The 10,478-nt window shown below is 41.0% G+C and overlaps 2 long non-coding RNA genes across 2 annotated transcripts; one reads left to right on the forward strand and one right to left on the reverse strand.

The window, feature by feature from the left end:
* Positions 1-307: 307 nt before the first annotated feature.
* On the reverse strand, positions 308-1,257 carry LOC134296186 (uncharacterized). The gene is made up of 2 exons (XR_010002766.1): positions 1,033-1,257; positions 308-441 (listed from the first exon to the last, which is right to left on the reverse strand). It is a non-coding gene; the product is annotated as an uncharacterized LOC134296186 (long non-coding RNA).
* Positions 1,258-1,379: 122 nt separating this feature from the next.
* LOC134296185 (uncharacterized) lies at positions 1,380-5,735 on the forward strand. The gene is made up of 2 exons (XR_010002765.1): positions 1,380-1,572; positions 5,590-5,735. It is a non-coding gene; the product is annotated as an uncharacterized LOC134296185 (long non-coding RNA).
* The last annotated feature ends 4,743 nt before the right edge of the window (positions 5,736-10,478 follow it).

The raw sequence follows: 10,478 nt of genomic DNA on the forward strand, positions 1-10,478 counted from the left end.
CATTTTGACATTGGGTCACATGCTGCTTTGTGTGAGAAAGCCCTTCAGTGTCCTGGAGCAGGTGTCAAAAGGTAAACTTGACATCTGGACAATTTCCAATTTAATTTTAACAGAAAGTGAGTTGAAATCTTTTGAACAAGGCCGCAGACAGCAAAACAAACATCACAGGGGTGTTAACCCTTCTCTATGATCTCCAAAACTTCTATCTATGTAGCTATCTATTTGAGTTACACTTCAAAAATGTAACTTAAGAACAAAGTTGCAGAACCTTTTTTGTTCGTAACTTGGGGACTGCCTGTACTCTCTCTAAGGGCTAACCTTTTATTCCTCTTTGCACTTGAGGTGATATCCTTAGGCATTTGGGGAATGCCGTACTCTTGAGGCAAACCCTGTTCCCATTTCTTCTTCAATGGAGGCTGGTGAATCTTGGAAGCTCGTACCCTGTGAGTGAATAATAGAGGTCTCAAAAGCCTGAAGAAGAAGCATCTTTCCTACCAGAAAATCTGCCTGTCTGGGGGACTCCAAAGGGTCTCTAAGATCCAATAAGGTTCTGCTACACTATCTTGGGCCTCTGCCTGCCTTTAAGGTGAAGGAGTAGGGTCAGGGAAGTATGTGATAACCTGTCTGCTGGGTCCCTCATAAGAAAAGGACCAGGTTGGTTTTCTTTTGAAAACGTTCCGTTCCTACTCTGAGTTCTATGCCTGGAGGTATTTACCTAATTGACAAGGAGACCCAATGGTTCTGAAGTAGACCAGAAGTATATGTAGCCATTGTCACCAGCCATTGCTTTGTGGACTCATTCATGGGCAGAAGGTCTTTGCAGCAGATCCAGCCGGGTACTCCCACCCCACCCCTCTGGCCAGGGCTCCTTGGCACATCTCCCTCTGGGTGGCCCTGGCTATGCAGTTAAGGGTAAGAAGCCACACTCCTTTGCAACGAGAAGGGAGCATCTGGGGGGAGTTTTTTCCCAGTCCCTTCCCTGGCACTGAGATGTCTCCCCCTTTTTAAAGAAGATCAGGAGAAGGGGCTCACCTTTTGCCTCATGAGCATTGGCATTGAAAGGGAAAATCCTGTAGCTCCAGAGCTACCCATTCTCTTCCAGGGTCCCCCTACACCTCAATACAAGGGCGGGGAGTCTCTCCCTCTCCCTCCCCCCCAATCTAAGGGAAGCCCTGGTCCCAAGAGAAAAGGCTGGGGTTCTCCATGAGAATTGTGGTATTTGCTTTTCTCTTTGCCCACAACTCTCAGGAGGGTCCTCTGGTGGTTGGTAGTCCCAATGGGAGGGGTGGATATGCAGATTAAGTCGTAGGTGGGCATTGTGAGGTAAAGATGCAATTTGCATGTGGGTAGCGATTGGCTGGGGAAGAAAAGGGGGAAGGGCCCTTGGTTGGAAGGGATTTACATACAGATTGAATGTCAGGTGAAGTTTGTGAGATGGAAAGGGAATTTGAACATAGGTGGGGATTGGCTGGAGGAGGCAGGGGCTTCTAGGTGAAAAGACATTTCTCAAGACACTCTTAACTCTCAAGACACACTTCCACTGGCATTCCTGTGGGTCTGGTTCGAGCAGAGGTTTGTCTGTTAAATCTCACATTCATTCAATTTTATGTACATAGTGCAGAATTTTTAAAGATTCTTCAATTAAGGACTTTTCTTAATTATGTTTTGAACAGCTGTCAAACTTCAAAGTTAACAAAGAGTTCAAGATATCAAAAGATGTTGCAGTCAAATCCTACTCCTCTTGACAATTTCTCTATTTTGAACTCAAAAGAGGAAGCTTCATGAATACATTTATAACGATGGCACACAATTTGCCACATTATTTGCTCTTCTGCACATCATATTCAGAACCAAAAACCAAGATCCAAATAGTTGGCATCTGTTCTAACTAATAATGTGTCAGAAAAGATTTTCTAATCACTTGTGTGATACTATTTCTATGATAACTCACCAGGCTTTTCTTTTCACCCTGGCAGCAATGAAAATACAGGCTAAATTTATTACTGATATTGCAGTTGATTGCTATGGGGCTGCTCTTAGCTAATTGGATTTCATGTAATCTAAATTGTAATATTGTGGCTTATATTTGATGTGTTATAATGTATTTTGATGGTATTGTATTTACCGTCAGGAAGTTTTTCCGAATGTTTAGGTGGAATCTGACTTCTTTTTTCTTCAAACTAAACATACCTAGCTCCCTAAGCCACTCCACATAGGACTTGACTTCCAAACCTTTTGATCATTTTGGCCACTCTTCTCTGGACATGTTTCACTAATCCAGTGGATTGGCTTCCTCTGCCTGTAATCAGCGAATCTCTGTTGCACCTCTCAATGGCCCCTCCCTCCTCTCCGTCCCTCAGTCAATCACCACAAATGCAATTTCCCCTTCACAATCCATTCCTGCCACTCAATCAGCATACAGATAATCAGTTGCCAGTAATCACCCTCATGGCAGCGGCCAGTATCAAGGCCCAATTCCTCACCTGGGATCATGCAGGTGGCAAGGATGGATACTCTCATGTTCCCCCGTGGGTTTTGTGGAATATCAGACTGGTCACCATGGAAGGAGACCAGGGCAGCTGCCAGACTTTCAACGTCATCCAAGGGGTTTTGCTGACTCAGGTTCTCATGATTTGTGGCCTTATCTTGCCCCCTGTGCTGAGGAGCACTCCCATGGAAACCAAACATGGAGATGATGATGTTTATTTTTATAGTATGTTATGTTTTTGTTTTTTAGATGTTGTTCACCGTTTTGAGTCATGATCTGGGAGAAAAGTGGGATATAAATAAATAAATAAATAATAAGATGATTCCCATCTCAAGGATTAAGGGCAAAGGCTCCTTCACACCCACGAAGAGGGTCAATGGGATTTCCAGACCTTTTGAGGGATGAGATGAGGTACTCAGACCCTCCTCTGAGCAAACATATTTTATGTCATTTCATGGAATCATTTTTCTGCAGAGAAACAGCAATGGTCATCAGGACCCTATTGAAAAGAATGGCTCAGGTGGCAGTTCATTGACCAGAACTCTGAAAAGATGCTCAAAAATCACAGCATCTGAGGGAATATGTTAAGGAGCCAAAGTCCAGAAAGAGATTCAGGAGCAAAGCCCAGCATGAATTCTCTGGCTGAGTTTCCTCATGGGGGGAGGGGGCTCTCTTGTCTTTTAGGATGCTCCTCAATTCATCCTCCTCCATGGTGGCCCTCATGATGTAGATCCAGTGTTCTAGCAGGGGGAAGAGCTACTGGAGCATTTGTCCAGGGCAGGGGCCTCCCACATTCAGGTGAAAAGTGTTGATCAACCTGGTTTCAACTTTGGGTACTGCAACCAATCAGTGCCCAGACTCCACAGAGAAGATTTAGAGAAGACAGCCTGGCTTCCATGTCACAGTCCAGCTGTTCACCATCTGAGCAGACAGGATCTTCTCCAGCTTTGCAAGATCTACAGGGAAGTCTGTCTTCTCCATTTGTCTTCTCTCCCTCTGGTTTAATAATGGGAATGATATCGATACTACAGGGGCAAACAAGGGTGAAAGGGACAAGATGTCTAGAGAGTAATCAAGATAGGACAGTGGTGGGATTTCTGCCAGCAAGGTAGTCAGAAATCCTTCATAGGTTCTTCATAGATTTGTTCTGGCACAAAGACCACAGGCTCCCTGCCTCTACTTCTGAAGAATTCAAACAACCACCATACATTGATAGTATGATGTATCACTGGAGAGTCTCCCAGCTCCAATGGGGCAAGCTTGGCAAGAAGGACCAAGTCAATGGACTAGGAAGAAGAGATAGCAAGTGAGGCAAACACATACACACATCCTCCTCCTGTATTAATAGACAATGTGTGCAAATACAAGCAAGTGTGACTCCAAACGCAACATTAGAATTTAATCCTGAACTCCAAAACCTCCCCTATTTTTTATATCTGTCATTATAGTATGTTTAATTCTCTTTTTTTTCCTTTCCATGTGAATTTAGAGAGTTCCTTATTCCAATCCTCAAAAGTTTTAAGGTTGTGAATTATCGGTAGATTTTGAAATAAGTGTAATAATTTAGGTAATATATTCATTTTGATAACCGCAATATGTCCCAATAATGAAATGTTTAAATTTTTCCAATTTTGTAGATCTTTGTTAATTTCTTTCCATTTCATTTGGTAGTTATTCTTTAACAATTGGGCGTTTTTTACTGTGGTCCATATTCCCAGGTATTCGATCTTTGTTGCCACTTTAATACCTATTTTTTCTTGTAGGTTTTCTTGATTTGTTTTTTATATATTTTTGTTAATATTTTGGTATTTTCTTTGTTTATGCGCAAGCCTGTTAGCTCACCAGATTCTTCTATTTTATTTACCCACTTTAATATGTGCATTCTTGGTTCTTCTACAAAACATATTATATCATCTGAAAAAGCTCGTGTTTTATATTTCTGATTGCCAATTTTTATATCTTTTGGGTTGTTGTGTTTTCCGGGCTGTATAGCCATGTTCTAGAAGTATTCTCTCCTGACGTTTTGCCCACATCTATGGCAGGCATCCTCAGAGATTGTGAGGTATGGAGAAACTAAGCAAGGAAGGTTTATATATATCTGTGGGAAGTCCAGGGTGAGGGAAGAAACCACTCCAACAACTATCATATCAGACTACACAGAGAAGCCATTGAAATTCACAAACATGTGGACAACTTCAACAGAAAGGAGGAAACCATGAAAATTAACAAAATCTGGCTACCAGTATTTTAAAAAAAACCTCAAAAATCAGAACAGTAAATAAGAAGCAACACTCTGAGACATGGAAACTAGGGGCAGTTAACAAAGGATGCCCCCAGGTAGAAAGTAGCTAGTAGATGTAGCCATTCAATGCAAATGAGAGTGATTAACTGCAACATTTACGCTGGCCTCCAACTAACTAGTTTCTTCCCTCACCCTGGCCTATACTAAGACGTTTTGCTAATGGAAGGTGCAGCACCATATTAGCCACTTCAGCTAATTTAAGATGTAACACCAAATCAATTTATTTCAGCACATGAGAGGAGAAAGTCCCACCAGCACTTCTCCCTATTCATTGCAGTACAACACAATGAAAACAAAGTAAGCACTGACTACCAGGGCACCACAATCTCAGTGTAAGACTCTGGAAGTTCTTGGAATTGAAATCAAGCTCACAACAACAATACGCTGGAAGCAAATGATTTATTTCATCTTTCCACAATCACTGAATAACCGTTCTAAAGGTTTTCCGCTCAATCACCCTATAATATAACAGCCCAACTCCCATCCACCCTCTTAGGGCCAAACACTGTGCACACAGTCTGTTAACTGCAATTTCTAATTCCCTCACAAAACAGATGTCTTATCTACCCTGTACCCAGCCTCCCTTCCCCCCACCTCCCTTCTTTATTGCAGAGAACCGAAGCAGCCGGTTCCAGGCTGATATGGTGATCCTGACACTCAGATCTGCTGCAGATACCATTTGTTCTCTGAAAGCAAAACTCCAGTTTTATATGTTTGTTTTTTGCTTGGAACAATGCCAATGAATCAATGGAAACACATGTTCCTTTTGTCTTGCAACCCTTCTTGATTTCCTTTGTAGGTCTGGAGAACACTGACTACCAGGGCACCACAACTGCTCCCATATGCTGATCCAGAAACTTCCTCAGAATGAAACAATGTCTCAGTTTCAAGGACACTGCTTCCAGCACAATAGAAGACAGCTACAATAAATTATTTAAAAAGAGAGAGAGAGAAGCAAAGGGGTGTTTATGCATTGCCTCCAACATTTCACACATGAAAAATGAAAAGTTTATGCCCTAGTAATATCAAACTGTGGTCAAGTTGACAAAAATGATTAAGGAGGAAGAACAAATGAGTCTGCAGCTGTTTGCATTTCATTGAGTCTACAGGGAAGTGCAATATTATGTCTTCACCTATCCTCTCCCCTGTCCCAATACCTTTGACTTTCAATTCAGTTTATAGCAACTACAGTAAACCAAGCAGTAGGAAAGAGGAACTAGGACATTTTAAAAGTGGGACAACAGAGGACAAATCAGAACTGGCCTTTTTAATTCGACACAGTTGGTATTTTGTCACTACCATTGTTGAGTTAAATATGATTTCAAAAAAATAGGGTAGGCCCACTGGCAAGACAAACAAAAACTCTCCCAACTCCCTCATTTTTTATAATTTGCGGATCAATAGTAAAATGGCAGCACCATTTGAACAATTACTCAGGTTTTTTAAAAAAAAGACTAGTAAAATGTCCTTATTAGGCTGACTTTGCTTCCATATTACACTCCAAAGTGGATAAATTCAGGCAGGGAAGGTTTCATAAATATCTGAACACTGTAACAAATAAATTTTGATAGCTTTCCAGATATTGTTGCACTGAGAATCCCATTATGCCTGACAGCATACATAATGTTGAGTTATGGGAGGAATTGTAGTCTAGCTCTTTCTAGAGGTTGTATACACAGCCCTAAAAACATTTCCTAAATATAGTACTCATATTCAGATTAATTGCAAGTAATTTAAAAAGACCAATTAACCAATATGTATGTTTTTTTATTTCTTTGTATTTACACCACAATTGTAATATACAATACCATGTGACTTGACAATGTCACAAAATCAGATTCTGGAACAGAAAAAAAAATTACAACTCAGTAGGCCTCAAAATGTAAGTTAATTTCATTTGCCTCTGCTCTTATTTACTACTTTTTGGGAGGGGGAAAGAACTCTAACAAAAATATGCTTTGTGCCCTTGAATGACTTAGCAGAAGCTGGGACATTTGTCATGTTTCCTGTTCCTTCTTAATTTCCATAGCACTGCTTTACTCATTTGGGAAACATGAAAAAATACAATTCCTCCAAGTTATTTTCAAACTCTCTGTGAGATATGGTATGATTGAAATTCTATAATGCCACTGTTTAGGTTATTGAAAACAGAAAGCTGTCAACTCTGGCATTATAGATGAACGCACTAAGCTGGCAGAGTTCAGCACTTCAGTTGCTTTTCTTTGTGCCTATTTATTTCCTGGCTTGTAATCCACAAACACGCTAATATTTAGAGCTGGAAAGCTCAAATATACACATACACAGAGTAATACATGGTGTTTGATGTTTACATTTGTAAATCTTTAATGCTCTGATTCAGCCGATTTAATTAGAAGGAATAAAGGGATGGTTGTTAATTTGCACAGATTAATGCATTTCACCTTTGCTAATTTATAAATATTTATTACATGGACACTAATGCCAAATGCAAGAGCAATGAACTCATGTGTCAAAAGAAAGCAGGGACACACTTTGGGGTCAGGGTTTTTTTGGGGGGGACTGCAACTCCCAGAATTCCCCAGCCATCCTGTTCAATCTGCAGGAGTTGTAGTACAAATATCTAAGTGGGAGAAGAGGATAAGAAATCTATTTTTATTTGAGTATCATATGATAATTATAACTATTTAATATACACCAGGTGGTAACGTATACCACATGAACTGCCATGACTTCAGCCTGGCAACAGTGGCCCATGTGGACAATGGACTGGCCCACATTAGACTTGATCTTATTGTCTTACTGTGCTGAACCCAGGGGAAACTCTGGAGTTTCAGTCAAATTCTGGCACATCCCTTGATTTCTCTCACATACCCTCCCTCCCTCTTTATATATATATACACACATATGTAAATGTATATGTAGGAATGACAGGACCACAGTTGTCTAGAGAGACTTTATAAATAGCCATGAATAGCCTGTGGCAGATCTAGAAGTCAAACAACCCATCAGAATGTTAGTTTACTGAGGGCACTTCAACACAGAATAAAAATCCACATTAAATCGGGTTTTTAAAACCTGCTTTGGCATGGACTTGCATCCCTACAAACCCCCCAAAACCTGGTCTTTCCCGGGGGGGGGGGGGGGGCGCTACATGCCACCCTGATTACAATCAGGATGGCATGCAGCCATCCCAAAGCCCCCCAAATGTACCCCTAAAATAAAGTTAAACTTACCTAGCCACCATAAATTTGCTTGTCGTGCCCTCCTGGTGAGCGGAAATGACTTGCCAGGAGACCGGGGGAGGAGTAATCCCTCTTTACGCCCCCCCCCCTTTCCTGGTATGTCATTTCCTCATGCCAGGAGGGTGCAAGGACGAACGTTATGGCAGCCAGGTAAGTTTAACTTTATTTTTAGGGGTACATTTGGGGTTTGGGGGGAGGGAGGGATGTTTAATTCAAAACAAACCAGGGAAATCCTGGTTTGTTTCAGTTTAATTCTTTTTACCAGAAGCATCATCTGGACGCCTACAGTAAAATCGAGACAGATCCTGTATTATGGGTCTGTCTGAATGGGCCCTGAATCTCACATGTGCATATATATATATATATATATATATATATATATATATATATATAAAAATTATAGGCATGCATGCACACAAGTGCACGCACACGTGCGCACACACATTGTCTGGTAACCCCTGGTTTTATCCATTTAGATCTTGGCCTAAATTGGGCTAGATCAATCCAAATCTCAAATCTGAACCAAAATTCAGAAATCCGGATCATGAGTCTTCCCCTAACTGGATTGTACAAAAATGACTGAAACTTAAAGCTTCTTCTAAAAGGCATCCAGGGATTATTTTTTCCTTTCTGCAACCTCCTCTTTTCTTATTATTCCTGCTTTGGTGGCCAAGGATGTGGGTCTACACTTTTTGACATGCTGGGAATACAGGTAGCTCTCCCTTTCCTTTCTGTTTTGATGTTCAAATCTGCTTATTAAGGGATATTGGAAGCATTGTTGTTTGCTTTGCCTGTTACAACCAGGACACACAAAGCTACAGTCAGATTTGTGAGACCAGAATCCCATTCTTTCTCAACTCAGTTGGTTACTGCAAACACACTTCTGAAACCTGACACTGAAAATCTGTTTCTCCTTCACTTTTCTTCATGGTGATGTTGCTTTTAAAAAAGCATTCAGCTAAATCAGTGGTTCTCAAACCTGTGAGTCCCCAGATGTTGCACTCCAAGGCAGCGCGAGCACTCGAAAACCAGACGGGAGCCAATATAACACACAAGCTGTTTATTGAAGCAAAATATATATCTATGTGGATTTAAGGCAGAAAGTCAGAATAAGGAATAGTTCTTTATATAAAGTCAATTGTAGTTCAGAATGGATTTAGAAATGTCCAAATTGTAATCCACAAATGAAACTCGATAGTTTCCTCCAAGAAATCAAAGTTTTTCTATGGAACAATAGCAGGAAAACAGCGCTGCAAATCTGCAAACTCCAAATCCACTCGAAAAGTCTCGTAGCAGGAGCAAGAAAGTAAGGTAAACAAGGCAGAGTCAATCTCGATTCAGGAACAAGGAAAACCTGGTGTAAGGAGAGGTCTACTCAGGAGTCGCGGCATGGCACGGCTCGACTGGAACTGGAAACTCAGCACGGATGCAGGAGACAAGGCTGGAAACTGGAACCTCTTCTGAGGAAAGGCAAAGTTGACACCGCAAAGAGAATACAGTGAGGGGCACTTTTAAAGAATTCCAAGTCTGCAAAATTAAGGAGTATAGAACCCACAAAAGTTATCATGGGAAAATTAGGCATTATCCAATTTGAGAGCTAACCTTCAACTCCGTCTCACTCCCTCTCTCCTGCTCCTATCTTTTGTAACAAATTCCTTCCGATTAAAAGTCTCATCTTCACCCAGGTCAACACTATCTGGTGTAGGTAACAATGAGGAGACGTTGGAATGTTCACTGATTAGCAGTTCTTCTTGAATAACCATATCAGGCAGCTGCAAGGCCAAGGGGCCCCTGTCCGGGGCAGAAATGTCTGCAAAATCCGCAGCATCATCTGTTTCCAACTCCATCTCTTGATGGAATACAGGCCATGATGGCTGAGCTACACCACCAGATGTTTTAGCCTTCAACTCCCAGAAATCCTAACAGCTGGTAAACTGGCAGGGATTTCTGGTAGTTGTAGGCCAAAACATCTGGGGACCCACAGGATGAGAACCTCTGAGCTAAATAGAGAAAATCTGCATCTAACAATGGGGCTGAGCAGGTGTAAAAAGACTTTGTAAAAATAAGCTTTTTTCATAAAATCATAGAATAATGGATGAGAATACATGGGCCAGTCTTTGTCAGAGGTTTTATTAATGGAAAAATATCTATGTTGAGCACTTCTTAACTTATGAGTTATTATTCTAATTTAAACACAACCATCATCAACATAAATGTCATCATCATCACCCACCAATAAACATGATTCGAAAACTGTTTCATGTGCAGGTGCTGAATTCTTTATTCAAGCAAATCTTTTGTCTGACCTTGAAGACTGCAGGCAAAAAAGAAAGTTATGTAAGCAGTGACAGCTAAAATTAAGCAAACATTAAATAAGCAGCCATAAAACCTGACAGAAGAGAAGAGTTTGCTGTTGTCATCACAGTCTTCTTTCATAGAAAAATTTCCTATGCCAGGGGAGCTGCTT

This window comes from Anolis carolinensis, chromosome 2 (genome assembly GCF_035594765.1).
Source record: "Anolis carolinensis isolate JA03-04 chromosome 2, rAnoCar3.1.pri, whole genome shotgun sequence".
Taxonomy (NCBI): domain Eukaryota; kingdom Metazoa; phylum Chordata; class Lepidosauria; order Squamata; family Dactyloidae; genus Anolis; species Anolis carolinensis.